The sequence below is a fragment of the Aedes aegypti genome, chromosome 2 (assembly GCF_002204515.2).
Source record: "Aedes aegypti strain LVP_AGWG chromosome 2, AaegL5.0 Primary Assembly, whole genome shotgun sequence".
NCBI classification, from domain to species: domain Eukaryota; kingdom Metazoa; phylum Arthropoda; class Insecta; order Diptera; family Culicidae; genus Aedes; species Aedes aegypti.
In genome coordinates, this window is record NC_035108.1 from 161,533,161 (window position 1) to 161,549,249 (window position 16,089).

A 16,089-nucleotide genomic window follows, 5' to 3' on the forward strand; every position below is an offset into this window, starting at 1 on the left:
AAATTCAGATCATCAAAGTCTAAGTGGTAAAAAAAATCGCAATACTTTTGTGAAACAAGTATTTGCTAGGCCCCCTCCAGACGAGAATCCTAGCTACGCCAATGCATGTTGTCACGTTGAGAGGGGTTCCAATAAATTGGTCAGATGAAGTTAAGTATCTAGGGCTCATGCTAGATAAGAATTTAACGTTCAAAAATCACATTGAGGGCATACAAGCCAAATGTAATAAATATGTACACAGCAAAAAAAGTTGTTGAATATTACATCGAAACCGCTGCAACCAAGTCATTCCCTCGCTTGTGTTATATTACACAGCCCGACGTACTCGCGGGCTATTGGTGTAATAAACGCGACCGATGTAATTTTTCCGATGTAGTTGTTTCAACGTACCCAATACGATGTAATCGATGCGATGTAATATTAGAGCCATGTAATCTAAGCGATTTGATCGAAAAAAAACGATCACAAATTCTGCTCAATGGTTGACTAAATTGCTTTTTATTCTTATTAGCTCTTAAACTATATTTATGATTTAAAATCGACTTTTACCCATGCAGATTGGGTTAGTAAGTGTTATAATTTTGGAATTAATGAAAGCAATTTAATCAACCATTGATGAGAACTTGATGGGAAAAAAGATAAAATATGTTTTAAACAAAAAAAAACATCAATAGGGTTTATTCACAAATTTCATAACGCTGAAAATATCCGTTTTCGACACCCACCTACCCCCTAGTGACGCTTTTTATATGAATATTATCCAAATTTTGTATTGGCTGTAACATATTCAGGATACCCACCGACCCCCTTCAGCGTTATGAAATTTATGAATGGGCCCATACGGAATCATTTCAATTATCAATTATTTTTATTGCAGCATTTAGGTATTACATATTTATTGGAGAATTATTCAAATGCAGAGCATAAGGCTGGGAGGCTTCAAATCATGAATCCGAGGAACCGCAGTGAACCCTTCCAGATTAGATACGTGCACTCGAGGATGTGGTTTGGTTCCCTCAGCAACCAGTTCAATGATTCACAGAGCCCGTTCATGTTTTTCGTACCAATCTAAAACCAAAGAAAAGAAAATTTTGTATTAGTTTATACATGTTTAGGATTGTAGTATTTTGCATTAACAGATCGACAGGGGCATTCTTAGGTGCAAAGATTTCAACAAATTTGCTTCAGGAAATCTTCCTGCTATAAGTTTACCTAAAAATTTAGAAATTCTAAAAACAGTTTCCTCGTCTGATTGTTTGCAAGGAATTTCTCTTCTCGTCATCTAGTTGAAATTCCAACCACGGTTCCTCTGAGGTTTTCAAATTTATTTTCGCTAAAGAAGCCATTCGAGAATTCCGCGAGGAATTCCTGTACAGATTTCTTTTATCAAAAGATTATTGTAGGTGATTTGCATAATACAGTAACATTTCCCTAACTCGATATTGAAGAGATCATCGAGTTAGGGTGACTCCGAGATACAGAACACTTTTTTTTTAATTTTTGAGCAATTAAATTTTTATACAGTTTTCGATTTAGTCAAATTTACTGCACTGCTCAGTGATTTTCACCAGATTATAGTAAACTTAACAGATTTTTGTAGTCGGTTGAAAATTGTTGGTGCAGTTCTTAATTCTGCCATGGCTTCGGTAAATTATTCAAGAAAATTTGTTTGCGTGAACGAAATAAGAATTCTCCTTTTCAAATTTCTCCTGTTATTACTTGAGAAGTTCCTTTCTAAACTTGTTCTATCTCTATAGAGATCCTGATGAATTTATCTAAGGAATACCTTATGTAAGAGCTTTTTTTTGGGAGATTCTTCCGAATGTCGTCAAGAGCTCCTTCTTTAAAAATATCTAAGTAATTCTTCCTGGCATTTTCGAATTTCTTCAATTTTTTCTCCAAGAATTGCTTTTGAGTTCTTCCTGCAATTTATTTAAAAACCCTGCAATTTATTCAGAAACCCTTTCAGAAATTCCATCAGTAGCTTCTTATCAATTCCTTAATGAGGAAATTTCTTAAATTGGATGGGGTTTCTCACTTTTATATTGCGCATTTCTTTCACCACTGGACTATCGCAGAAGTTTTTACAAGTGCGTAATCGCCAATAAAAGTGCGCAATGGCATCAAATCGGAAAGGTGTCTTCGGGGGACTTATTCTTTGTAAATCAGAGAATAAGTGCTCTGAAGACACCAATGTGATTCGATGCAAACCCGCACTTTTATTCACACCTTCGCACTTATGAGGCCGCAGTTCGCAGTCCAGTCCGCAGTCTTCTGAAATTCCGGCAAAGTTTGATTTTCACATGAATTTATTTTTTTAATCCCTCATTTTTTCAATTCTTGCACAGGCTACATTCCGATTTTTCCTGGAGGTCTATGTGAAATTGCTTCCAAACTTTATCAAGATATTATTTTTTGAAATTGCACAGAAATCTTTCTGGAATTCCTACAAGATCTCCTGTTAAATTTGACCAAAGGTTTTTGAACCAATGATAAATTCCATCTGGAGGTATCTTATGAAATTACTCCATAGGCTACTTTTGACATTTCTTTAGGAATTGCTTATGGAGTAATTATTTGAGTCCTTTTAATCATATATGAATTCCTCTTTAATAGCTTTTAAAAATGCTTGTTAAATTCCCTCTGGGTTTAATACTGCAAAAACTTAGAGTTTCATTTGAGATTCTTCCAAGATTTCCATATGAAGTTTAATAAATACATTTAAATGTTCCTCGAAATTTCATAGGGGATTCCGAAAGGATAGATTTTAAAAGTCCTATTTTTTATGAAATTTCATTAAAATTTATACAAAGGGTAAATCATGTATTTTGGACAGGCTCAGGATATGTCTGGGAACGGCGATCAATTTACTGCATAAGAGACTAATATATTATTACTTGATGTTACTTATATGCTTACTGTCTTGATGTACTTAGAATTTCTGGGGATAAAAAAATTAAAAACTGTAGCGTTTTTAGAGACCTGTTATATATTTCGGACACTAAATATACATTTTAGACGCCTTTATATATAATTTGAACAGGTTATCTCAATATCCATACAATGGTTTCTTAAAATTACGTTCATATCATAAAGTTTAAAGAGTTTACATGTGCATTATGCATTTTTCGCTTATTGGATGTGTATATTAATGATAATAATTTCATTTAATGCAAGCAAATATTATCAGATCCACGAAATTCGCCTGCACGTGCACATGCATGCGACATTTCAGTGTGTTTTATCAGATGGCCAAATTATATCTACTGAACAAAAACCATAATCTATTTTGGATATCATCTGATTTATGCCTTATAAACCCATGTTAAGATTCTACATAGACTTGGCTTTCATATTAGACATATTTCATCACATTACCACTTTTAAACCTTTTATGAATGCCAATTTTGAACGCTATTATTGCATTTGTTCTTGAGATGTACATTCTCATGAATTCATAGGTTTCACAGATTCTTTGTTCATACAATTTACGATTTTTATATTTTTGAAGCCATTTTGTAATTGTTATGAAAATTGTCATCATGATTTAGTAGCATAGTGTCTGAATAATGCAAAAGATGATTTTCCGTACATTTATTTCTCACCATCTCATTGTAAATGAGCATAACATGACTAGCCAAGCAAACCATTTTCGACCTTTTGTCATTTCGAAGTTTTGTTTTTCGACCTTTTGTCCATAAACCCCAAATTATATACGTGTCCAAGTTAAATACCCTAGTTCCTGCAGGAGTTCTTACCCAAGAAAATTCTTTCAGGAGCTTCTCCTGGAATTTTATCTATTGATTCCTTTTGGATTTTTTCCATAATTTATTTGATCTCAGGATTTTTTAAAAATCCTCGGGCTTTTAGAACTTATCCATAGTTTTTTTTTCTACTCAAGATACTTGAGAATTCTTTGAATAGGGTTTTCACACAATACACTAGGGATTTTTTATTTCTTCTACGAATTTTTCCATGTTTAGATCGAAAATTTTCAAAAAAATTATTAGTCTTTTTTTTTCTCAAAAATTTTCTTTTTATTTTTTAATACTTTATGTAATCGCTTACCATTTTTTTTGAATTCATAAGATCTTGTATAAATCCTGCGAGAATTTATTCAAGAATTCTGAAAAATTTAGTGATGATTTATTTTTGATTCGGAGGATTTCTAGTCATAATCAAATATATTCAAAAATCCCACAGGGTTCGTAGTGACCAAGCGTCTTAAAAACTAAAAAATAAAAATAATCCATTCTGAAAAAAGGATCAAAACGAGATCATACAGGATCCAAATAAACAAAAAAAAGAAGATATAAAAGTTCTTATCGATATTTCTCAGATAATCCAACCAGACATTCCCTAAAGATATTTTCAACAGTTTTTTATGAATTTCTTTTGACATTACGACATTATTATAGTATGTTTTTGCATGATTTTCTCAGAAACTTAACATAATTTAACTCATGTATTTGCTCTAAGTTAGATACTTAGAAGATTTCTTCAGGAGTTCATTTAGTATTTTTACAGAGCAATTCCTTTAAGGTACCTGTAAGAATTAAGATAAATTTTCAGCCTAGTGATGATGTCCCAGCGGGGATTCGCTCATTGGAACACGACTGCCTTCCAAGTAGCGAATCCGACCCGTTAGGAAGACTGACAGCTGGTGAAAACGTTCCAGACTAACGCATCAGGAGAGCAAATCGTCATGAAACGCACATATACTAGGTAACTGGATCTAGGTAACTGATAACTGGTTCGGTAAGGTAACTAAGATAAAGTAACTGGGTTCGATTCCCGGTCGGTCCAGAATATTTTCCTAATGGTATTTTTTGGACTTTCCAGAGTATAGAATATCTCCGTACCTTAGCAGCTTTGGAAAAGAAAGCTCTTAGTTAAAACTGTGGAAGTACTCTTAACACACTTTAAACAGCTGATAAAAAGCTATGTACCAATAGGGATGTAATGCCAAGAAGAAGAACTTTTATGAATTAAAATTATTGAGGATAATTCCAGAAATCTTACACTGGAATTTCTTCAGGAAGTCCTGCATAAACTATTGAGAAAATTTCTAGAGAAAGTTCCAAGTCCTTCAGTAGTTTATCCTTTGATTTCCTTAGGATTTGTTCCATGATATTTTTTGGAATAATTCATCTCCAAATATCTCTCCAGAGTTTCTTCCACGATCATTAGAATTTTCTGCAAAAATTTCGCTATGGGTTTCTTTAAGATTTTAACCAAGAATTTCTCTAAGAATATCTTCAAGACTTACTCCAGAAATTCCTTTGAAGATTTTTTCAAACAATTCATCCAGGGATGTCTCTAGTGAGTTTTCGAGGATTTTATATAGAAATCACTGAAGAGATTTCTATATAAAATCCAGGAGATATTTTCTTAGATAATTTCTGTTGTAGCTTCTGTAGAAATTCCCAATAAACTTCTGCAAACACCTTCTCAAGAAATCCTGGATTCTTGGGGAAATCTTGGAGAATTCTATAGTTAAATTTCTAAGGTTATTTTTGAAAATTGTCAATCGAATATCAGATCTGGATTTAATATATCCAGCTGAATTAGCTTGTTTAGGGGTATCCAGTTTTTTACGTATTCTGATTCTACGTTGAAGCCCAATTTCAGCTGAAATCGCTCAAGAAATTTCTTGATAATCCCTTGCAGGAATTGTCTACAGCAACTTATGTTTGACTTTTCAACTGCGTACTGCGATCAGTGCAATCTTAGGCGATTCCTTGACTGAATTTCCCACGTATTAATACAGTAACTCATGGAAGAGTTCCTAAAAAGCGGTAAAAGTAAATAAAAAATATACCTACGAAGGAACTACTTGAGGAATTATTTTATGATTAGGAATAGAGTGTTGGTACTTTTCAACAAAAATTGCTGGAAAATTTCACAGAAATTTCAGTAAGAATATCTGGAAAAATAATTAGAGGATGATTACTAGGAAAATGTTTACAAATAATTGTAAAAGGTTGTATGGTAGCGTTGGAATGTTGTAGAATTTCATGGAGCAGAGCATACAGTATCATGGATGGTCAATTGGCAAAGTAAGCTTTCAGTTAATAACTGTAGAAGTGCTCTTAAGAAGCCTAATCTGAGGAGCAGGCTCTGTCTCTTTTGTTACGTAACTTCAGAAAGAATCAGTGATAACATAGTCTTTATATCCATTAAACATTTCCAGAATTACTTAGCCTTAGCTTTATCAGAATTTGAGAAATTTCAAAATATGCCTAATGGATTTTTTTTTTAATAAAATTTTCAGCGTTTTCAAATAGTTCGAACACAAAACAAAAGAAATATAACTCCTTTTTTATTTTTTTCAAAACTCTAGCCTTTGGCCGAATACCGGATAGTTGAAATAACATTCGGCCAAATAAATAATAACTTAATATTTATTCGGCCAAACAAAATCTATATATTTGGCCGAATAACACCCTGATGCTGGTCCAATTTTTTAAAAAATACTTTTTATAATCTTTGATTAAAACAAAAAGCGAGGTGTTTTGACCAGGGAAAGATTCATCGGTAAAGAATCGAACTCAGTATGAATGGGAATAAATGAGTCTTCTCGAGCTTTTGAAACCGTTTGCAGAATTTACGAAAATCGTAAGTTCTGAGGATTTCTGTATTTCTGAAGTTTCTGACTTCTGAACGTGCTTCATAGAAATATGAGCAAACAGACCGCAGACCACTGCCTCGCATAATTATAAAGGAAGAACGTGAACAGTAGGTGTCGCAAAAATATGGAAAGTCCTGATAATTGATGGGTTATATAAAAAGTGTAAATGTCCAAACGCATCAAACTACTTCGCAACTTCTACCAGATTAGTAAAAGGTTGATTTACAGAAAAAGGCTTGTGTATTTAGCAGCTTAATGCCATAGAACGGAGAAATTCTCAATTTTATAATATTTGGCATCCATAAAAAAATCAATATGCGATTACTTGAATTAATCGTTTGAACTTTTAAACTTTCCTTCGTTTCTTGAAACCTAATATTCTATTACAATTTAGTATATTTTGTTATTATTCGGTCACTATACGGCCTATTCGACCGAATAACAGATTTTATTATTCCGCTGACCGAATAATCGGCAAAATCAAAATAATCGAGATATTCGGTACATCTCTAGTACTAATGAGTTACAAAGAATATCGAATGTTGAAACATTGGAACAAATGTCACATAAAATAATTAATAATTTAAGACAAAAATCGTTGCAATCTTCTATTGCCACGATTAATGTGTTATATATTTAGATCAAGTTAGGTTAAGTAAATTTATTTGTTTTTCTCTCTTGAGAGCAGGTTAAGTTAACTCTTCTGTAAAAATTCTGGGCTGCTACTGCAAATGAAGTATAATGTTGTTAACCACATGTTAACAAAAGCTTAATTTTGTTTTACCAAATTAAGATGATAGTGCTGTCCAACACAGAACATCTAGATATAAGAAATGAATGTAATATAATTAGAAGGATTTGTTCAATGCTTGTATCTTGTATCTTTTGGATGTCAAATATTAATTATTACAAAACTAGCAAAACTATATTTAATAAAATTATTAATATTTTTTATATGGTATTCAGTTGGAGCTGCCTGACAGCTTAACTTGTCAAGGCTGAACCCTCGGTCTGATTTTTGCCAAGTTTCCCCTCTACCAGGACCAATACTCAGACGGACTAGGCTATGGTGCCCACATGAACACTGTTTGTTATTAGTATTGTGACGTGGTAGTTTTTGAAAAATACCCATATTCCCTTGCTTCTGAGAAAAGGAAGCATTGTGAAAATCAGCAGCTCCATCAGAATTTGTTTGAAATAGTAGTGCAGTAGTGTCATTACTAATACTGTCTACTCGAAATGATTTTCTGCTAATCTGCTAATCTGCTAATATCAACGCACCCCCTAGCCATGGCCAATCTGCGTTGTTTACACAAACATCCCTATAAACCCCCCTATAAACGCCCGACGCCCACCGATGACAGAGTGGGTAGGCTCGCACCATCGTCCCGCCCTTCTTACCTATTTTTGAGATAGGCAGTTCTGTCAGGGTGTAAATAGTTATTATTATGCATGTAATCAAACCGATTTACGACCTTCCACGTGTTAACGGTATGCGTATCTTCCTGTTGTGACATCACTTCTCCACAATGGCTTGGAGGTTTCCTTCTTCATTTCGGTTGTTCTGGAAAGATAATAAAACAAGGAAAGGAAGGGGCCACATCACTCCACAGAATGGCGGCCCATCTGATATTAGTTTGTGTTAAATAATTATTGTTGTGAGTAGAGATCCTGAAAGGGAGAAATGCGAGTAGGCGGTAAGCCGCCAATCGAACCGTCAAAATCCCTTTTCAAAATGCTTTTCATGTGCTAAGTAACTTGTAAACTCCTACTCAATTATGTTTTGTTGGCCTGCACGTTTTATTTAGACACAATTTTTATTTAGAAAACTATTTGGATCCAAGATTTTAGGTGCAGATTGAGCATGTTTGATAAACAAGCATCCTGTTTTCAGTTAAAGAAAGTTTAAAAAGTTGATGATTCTGTCATTTATACTAGCTATATACAAGAATTCACTGAATAAGTTTCAACGCGCGATTATAATACTTCAGTTTTTGTGCTGTTGTATTGGTGTATGTAGTGGGAAACCAATCAGTTTGGTGATTCTAACGGTAAAAAATAGCACGACGAAAGGAAAGTTGATAATCTATCATCATTATGATTTCAGTCCTAATTTCATGATCCGTTTAATAAATTCCGCGTATGATTCGGCAATTTCAACAATTTATACATGTGTATTCGAAGAAAACAGACTATGAGCATTTATTACCTTGCAGATATTTATCATTTTCTACAGCCTAATTTAATAATTCCTACATTGGTTGTAACAAAAATTTGATCTTGGGATGTTGATTTGCCTCCTAATCATAGTTTCGACAATAGTCACATGCTTACTATCCCTTATGGCAGTGTTGTTGATTCTATTGTCTATCGCTCATCAGTTTCGCGCCACCCGGCAGGGACTTGGTCCTATGTACCCAATACTCTGCTGTGTCTTAACTTCACGCAATACATTCTGTAGATGTGTGATACAGTTTGCGGAATATTATGATTTATCACTTCGTTCAGATGGAAAATTCTGTTATGGTACCATATTCACATATCAGATAACTCCCACCTGGAACGATGTAATACATCGGAGACATGTAGATTCAGATGTATGTATACGATCTATGCCTAGTTCGGCTCTGATCGACAGGCAATCAGTGTATTCAGTTTTTCAACTAGCTTGAAGCGATGAACGTTTCAAGACAAGCTCTCCACTATATCTGCTAGCAATCACCGGTCGTCGATAGACATTTCGGTTCTTTTCTGCTGAAGAAAGATCCGATTGTATGCCAAAGACTATGGCTCATGCTTTTCAATACAGCTGGAAAAACAAGAACTACACCCAGCACCAAATAGTACGTAACTATGAGGCGGACCGGAAGGTTTGATGAGCAATCCCCACCAATACTGTCTACTCGAAATGATTTTGTCATTTAAGTGCTATTCTGATTACTCCTGTCTTTTACGTAAGATTAGAGTCCTAAATGTCAATTGTCGTCAAGTCTTAACAAAAATAGGCTGTTTAGTAGTAGTTCAAGTTAATTTCATTTTTTGTTGTTAAAAGTATTTATTGATCATTACGTTCATATATTCTTAAAGAAAAAAGCCACTTTCTTTGTATGTTCAACAATTTCTCGAAACTAGCAAGTGTATCCTAATGATCGATCTCAGCGTCTTACTTTCCATAGTCATTTTTATAGTGAATATTTAAGATTAAAGTTGCCTTAGACTTCTATTACAGTCTCTTACAAGATTCACTTTTCGGTGGCAAATGCAATGCTTCACAACGCCTACTTTCTACTTGTAAATTTTGCGAAAATGAAGCTGGAATTAGATTATTTATACCGTTGTTACAAAAGAGGCATTTCTTATTATGGCAATGTAAAAACCATATTAAAATAAGGTTGTCGCCACTCATTTCTACTCAGTGAATTTTCCTCAAAGTAATATTCCCTACGTCGTACATGATGACGATGTTTCTCGTTAGCTTATAGTAAGAGTGGCTACGGATCATCCTGGTTAGGGGCGGTCCATTAATTACGTAAGGCAAATTTCGGGGTTTTTCAACCCCCCCTCCCCCCATGGTAAGATTTTTTGTATGAAAATCAAAAATAAATTGTATGGCGCGTAAGAAATCTCAGACCCCCCCTCCCCCCATAAACCCTTACGTAATTAATGGACAGCCCCTTAGCAAAAGGCAAACTGATCGACACCAATAGTATTAATGTCTAGCCATTCCCTTGCTCAACACATGGCAAAAAAGAAAATCTTAAAATTAATCGAATGGCCCACTACAGGAAAAGATTGCTACACTTTACAAATTATAAATTTTGAAATTCTGAAATCACAACAAGCAGGTCACACTACTCCAATATGCAAAATCCCTCCACGGGCCGCACAAAACCTGGTTGAGGGCCGCAGTTTTGTGACCACTGTTTTGAACTCTTATGGGAAGTATGCACTTCAACAGAAAAGTAATCGCCTATCTCGATGCGTAGGAAATTTCTTGCAAGAAATGATCAAGAAAAGCATTTTTCTTTGATCGCAGTACGCAGTTGAAAAGAAATGTCATTTCAAATGGAGCTCACCGTAGAAAATTTCTTGACCAAATAGAAAAATCGTTCATATTATATTGTTGAAATTGTATGTCTGATTTGCTGTAAAAAATTCATTCAAATGGGTCAATAAATAACTGAGATCTGGCCTTCCATAGTTGACCATTTTGTATGGAAAATCAAACAAGTTTCAAATGTTTTGTCCAATACTGTGTAGGGCCGGATCCTATTCTTGGCACTTTTGATTCACTTCGGCAGTGGGGTTTTTTGGAAGCTACTCAGCTCATATTTGGTCACATAGGCGTCGTATTGAAGTGCTTATAATTGCAAATTTTCAGACAAATCGGCCGAGAAAAAACCCTCGTGCCAAAGTGAATCATGGAAGTGCCCAAGTAACTCTGCACCCTACTTGGTAGAATTTTCGGAAATATGTCTTTTCCTTTACCTGATTGAAAGTTTTGTAACTAACAGGCTGAATGAATGAATAAAATTACAAACTTCTTAGATGAGTTTCAAAAGAACACCTTAAGAACTTAGGAGAAGTATTCCTTAAAACACCTTGAGAAGTATTCCTCAGTAGTAGAAGACATTACTGTGGAGTTACATGATATGTTCTAGCTATTTTGATAGGGACAGTTCTGAAGAACTGATTGTGTATTTTTACATAGACCCATCTGCACGCAGACTCCTGAGAAGATAACTCAGGGAATGTGAGGATGCCGCACAACCAACTTTGTACTCACCCAAACCCTTCCATGTATTGTAGATGTGTACCGAATACACAAACCCTAAGGAGCCTTAGCATCAGAAACTTTTCTCCTCGGAACCTCCTTGCGGTACTTATTCGGGGAGGTGCCAGCATAGACTTAAAGAGTGCCAGAGTGATGGTGCCAGTGCATATATCACTTTAACACATCCTAGCCGGGGCCTTCCTTAGCCGAGTGGTTAGAGTCCACGGCTACAAAGCAAAGCCATGTTGAAGGTGTCTGGGATCGATTTCCAGTCGGTCTAGGATCTTTTCGTAATGGGAATTTCGTTGACTTCCCTTGGCATAGAGTATCATCGTACCTGCCAAGCCAGCCACACGATATACGAATGCGAAAATAGCAACTTTGGCAAAAAAAGCTCTCAATTAATAACTGCGGAACTTTTCATAAGAGCACTAAGCAGAGAACCAGGCTCAGTCCCAGTGAGGACGTAATGCCAAGAAAAAGAACATTCTTGCCGTTTTAAATATTGTTACAGAGGACTAACCTCGGCAGGGCTAATCCTCTGGCATAGGCGCTGCCATTCCAGCATAATTTGAGTGTTTGTACTTACTAGATTACCATTGATTTTCACCTACTTACCTGTATCGTTATCGTTGGTTGGCTGTATTAGGGATTCACCGGATCGGGCATTCATGGATGTATTTGGTTACATTCTCCAGCTCATCCAGGTGCACAACAAAAATCCGTAGGCTTCTCTGCCATTGTACTTCCATCCTCCTGTCATGGGGAAACTTCCCCACTTCCCCCAATACCTACGTTCGGACTTGTATTCCAAATCTGTTCCTTCCATCCTGGATGTGAGTGGCACCGGAACCTTCTGCTTCCGAACGAGGAAGGTGATGGATCCGAAGAAAGTGTCCGAATTTACAGCTACTGCGACCGAGATGAGCCGTACCTGTTGAAATTGAAACGAAATATTAGTATCTTACGTGTAAAACTCGTTCTAAGGAGATTTTTTCCAATAAAACTTACCAAAAGCCGCAACGAAACTCAAAACAACACGAACTGCAACATCGACCGCCATGATGCGCAAAACAAACTATGGCAGTGTTGCGAGACTTACTATCGCATCAATGAGAGATGCAAAATAACATTCGAATCTGTGTAATATGACAACGTTCGTCAGAATGACTTGGTTGCAGCGGTTTGTGTGTAATATTTCTATATTTTAGATGTGAATATTACGCAAGAACCATGTAATGAGAAATGATAATCTTGTTTCCGTGTAATTTCAGGGCGATGTAATATAACATCAAAAATATGCTATTATGCATCTGATTTTTGCTGTTACATCGGATTTTCATTACATCGGATGAATTACATCGATGCAAATTACATTATTTTTTGCTGTGTATGTAAAATGGCTATCCCCTTATTAATAGAAAATCGAAACTTTGTTTGAAAAACAAGCTTTTGATATTCAAACAAATTTTCAGGCCAGCCATGTTGTATGCTGTACCAGTATAGACTAGCTGTTGTAATACCAGGAAGAAAGCTCTGCAGAGAATTCAAAATCAAATTTTGAAAATGATTCTGAAGCTTCCTCCCTGGTATAGTACTAATGAGTTACATAGAATATCCAATGTTGAAACATTGGAACAAATGTCAAATAAAATCATTAATAATTTCAGGCAAAAATCGTTGCAATCTTCTATTGCCACGATTAATGCGTTATATGTTTAGGTTAAGTAAATTCAAAGCGTTTTTTTTCTCTCATAAGCAGGTGAAATCAACTCACCTGTAAAAAAAATCTGAACTGCTACGGCAAATGAAATGTAATATGTTGTTACCAAAATGTTAATTAAATCTTAAATTTGTTTTACCAAATTAGGATGATAGTGTTGTTTATTAACACAGAACACCTAGATATTAGAAATGAATGTAATGTTTGGAATGATACTAATGGAGAAAATTTAAAAAAAAATCAAAGAAAAAAATCAAATTTTTGTTTACACTCATTAATTGAGTAGATATTTTTTAATGTGGAGTTCACACCTGCGTTCCTCATGTGCTGCATGTGTTGCATACTTCGTGGCAGTTAGATATGCACTATAAAATAGATCCACTCAGATATATTGTTAGTTCTATGCTAGGACAGGACGTGACAGCTCAACTAAAACTGCCCGGTTGTTTTTAAGCCGATAACCTTGACGATACAATAGCCAGTGTTACCAGTATGCTTTTTGAGCAAATCTTGTGAACAAATTCAAATATCAAGGCGCATAATTTGACTGTTTCTTACACGCTTCATCCATTTACTGCAATAGAGGATGCTTTATTTTAAAAAACTCAGGTTGAAATTCAGAACCGCAGATATTTTTGGAGAAAATTGACACAATTTCCACAGACAAACAGACGTCACACTCTCACCGATGTCCATCGACCACCTTTTTAACGGCCGATTCAAATATATGGTAGGTGGCCAATCCACCACCCACAGCGCTCGCATCGTTTTTGTTCGTGTTTGACGTTTACACACTACCGCCATCTGTTGGCCTGTCGGCCAAACACACCAATTTTAGCATTGGGCGTACATGTCCTCGTGACTATGATTTTGATCGAGATTTGTTCTAAGTGTTACGTCTGTTTGTCTGTGCAATTTCCATCATATTGGTCTAAATTAGGTTTTTTTTTATATATTTTAGTATTGTATGAACACATGCTTTGAACTTAATATCGAATAAAAATAGATTTGAAACAAAATGATTCCATGAAAAATTTCCAAACTTTTGATGCAAACTTTAATCTATGAACTAGCAACACGGCCGGGCTAGCAACAAAGTGCCCTGTTGCAATCCAACTCAACGATGTGAAAGTAGGCTTTTGCCAAAACGACCAATGAGAAAGTCCAGTTGTTAATTACACCTATCGTTTGTCTGGTGAGTAGCACGCTTACTGTCAATGATGATGTCACGCTACACGATAAGTGTTCATCTGCAACAACCAGACAGCTCACCAATCCACCGCGAGGTGGATCGTGCTGAGTTGTTGAGTTGAAGGAGAGCGAAAGAAGGAAGGCACAAAAGTCTGTTTGACAGCTCTGCAGAAAGCGCGTGCGCACGGACAGAGCGCGTGCGCACGGAAAGAGCGCGTGCGCACGAAAAGAGCGCCAGTTCGGCTCGATTTGCAATGATCGGTTATTATTATTATTTTTTCGCTATTGGATATTCTATGGTTTGGTTGATCGATGTTAAAGTTTGTTTTAAAAGCAGCTCCACTTATTTTGAAACACATTGCCGTGTACAATAGTAGACAACACAACTAATTTAATTAAAATAATTTGAAATTATAATTAGTACATATACAAAAGGGCAATAACGTTTAGGCTGGTTGTGCATTACGATAAAATCTCTTAACATAAGCAATGCTTGTTGTTGGTTCTTGTGGAAGGATCAACATGTTCGGCTTAACGAATCTTATTTTAAATATCGAATAACACCACATGCTATTGAACAAAAAGGATGTGATTACAATAGACTTTTGATATTTTCAATTCTGAACCACCGCAAAAAAAAATATTGGGAATCAAAATTCTCCTGAGAGGGATGATGTGGGGGAGGCTCATTCTAATTAATATTGTCGTTCAATTATGGGGATAAATTAAAATTGTTATTGTTCTATACATACTTATTTATTATAATTACCTGTAAATATTGATACAGCACAATTCAAGAATTTAAATATCAAATAGCAAACATAGATATGGTCCGTGTTCAGACAGACTGAACCAAGTGTTTTTTTCAATCGAGTAAGAAAAATGTACTCCAAACATGTGAAACATCAAAATATTATAGATATTTACTGTAATAATGGAACTTATCTATTTGATGATACATTTGTATCAAAATAACATGGAAGATTTAAAATTGATGGAGTTCTTTACGTATCCTTAGAGCTCCAAAATTCATCTAGTCTGGTCTGTCTAAACACCGACCATATGATTCTCAAAAACTCATGAGAATGGTATTTTACTCTTTGAACTGTTATTTAATTTGGATGTGTTTAAAAGATTTATAAATTTAATTTATTATTGATGTTACGAGCTATGTCTGTAGTTAAACTTAATGCTACACAAGAAATATATTTGAATCAAAGTATTTTTATATATAAATCATATGAAAAAAAAATGTTCCAGAAAGTACTCTAGAATTCTTTGGGAGCGTCTCCCGGGATTCTTCCTTAAATCATTCATGAATCCTTCAAATCCTCTCTGGGATTGTTCTGCTGAAAATCTTGAGATTATTTCTGAATTTTCTTCCAGATATCGCTTTGGGATTCATCCAAAAAAAACGTTACCATTCCGGTATTACTTCTGAGATTCTTTCGGATATCCCATTGCGATTATTCTGGGCATCTTTTTGGATTTTTTTGCAGAACTCTGTATGTGATTTTGCGTGTATCTCCTTAAGGATTACTTTTGAAATCCAGGAAATTAAATTCTTTGAAATTCTTGAAAATTGTTTTCGAAATACTATGGAAGATTTTACCATAAATCCTGATGCAATCCATTTGGATATTTAAAGAGGATTTTATCAAAAAATGTACGACTCTACTAGAAATTCTTCGAGAATTCCTCCGAAAATAACTCTAGATTTTTATCCGGAAATACTTCTGGTATTCTTATGAGAATGCCTCTGGTATTCTT

General features: G+C 35.1%; 1 long non-coding RNA gene across 1 annotated transcript; it reads right to left on the reverse strand.

Annotated features, from left to right (window-relative positions):
- Nucleotides 1-849: 849 nt before the first annotated feature.
- On the reverse strand, nucleotides 850-12,546 carry LOC110676169. The gene is made up of 3 exons (XR_002500129.1): nucleotides 12,417-12,546; nucleotides 12,024-12,339; nucleotides 850-1,068 (listed from the first exon to the last, which is right to left on the reverse strand). It is a non-coding gene; the product is annotated as an uncharacterized LOC110676169 (long non-coding RNA).
- Nucleotides 12,547-16,089: the final 3,543 nt, after the last annotated feature.